Raw genomic sequence first — 583 nt, 5'->3', positions numbered from 1 at the left:
ACACGCACAGTTCAAGAAAACACAGCACCAGCAGGAGACCCCTCAATCCATCCATCAAACTCTAAATAAAAATATCACACATGGCATATAGACAGTCAAATTCTGTCTTGTGAATATGCTACAGGCAGCCATATACATCTGCATTCATTTAATGTAAACTTGAGATCATCACTAGTAACAGACGTACATTAAATCTCCATATCATGTACGAACATGACCAGTAATCTCCGCTGCTACAAGGATTCTCCCCTGGTCTATTGCTGAGCTCCCAACTGAAGTAGCCGGTTCCTGCAGCAGCCAGCAGAGCACAGATCACACTCATGGCCAGCGTGGCTTTGATCTGCACAAACACAAAGAATAAGAATGTATATTTCTTTAAGAACGAAGCGTTTTCAGGCTTTCAGGAAACATTTGAAAACTTCAGGAAATCCTGAAGTTTATTCAGACTTCAGAAAGGGTATGCGTGACGTAAAAATATGCCGTAAATATGAGAATCTGCTCACCAGAGTAGAACTGGATCTCTTGTGTGCGGCGATTGCCACGGACCCAGAGATGACAAACTGAAAAAACGAAGAAAAAAAAA

At 41.7% G+C, this 583-nt stretch overlaps 1 long non-coding RNA gene across 1 annotated transcript; it reads right to left on the bottom strand.

Moving 5' to 3' along the window:
- LOC107579063 (uncharacterized) lies at nt 1-582 on the bottom strand. The gene is made up of 3 exons (XR_001608420.1): nt 504-582; nt 188-340; nt 1-61 (listed from the first exon to the last, which is right to left on the bottom strand). It is a non-coding gene; the product is annotated as an uncharacterized lncRNA (long non-coding RNA).
- Nucleotide 583: the final 1 nt, after the last annotated feature.

The sequence above is a fragment of the Sinocyclocheilus grahami genome, unplaced genomic scaffold (genome assembly GCF_001515645.1).
Source record: "Sinocyclocheilus grahami isolate Dianchi unplaced genomic scaffold, SAMN03320097.WGS_v1.1 scaffold13904.1, whole genome shotgun sequence".
Taxonomy (NCBI): Eukaryota; Metazoa; Chordata; class Actinopteri; order Cypriniformes; family Cyprinidae; genus Sinocyclocheilus; species Sinocyclocheilus grahami.
The sequence above is the reverse complement of the archived record's forward strand: the minus strand, read 5'-3'. Positions and strand labels throughout refer to the sequence as shown.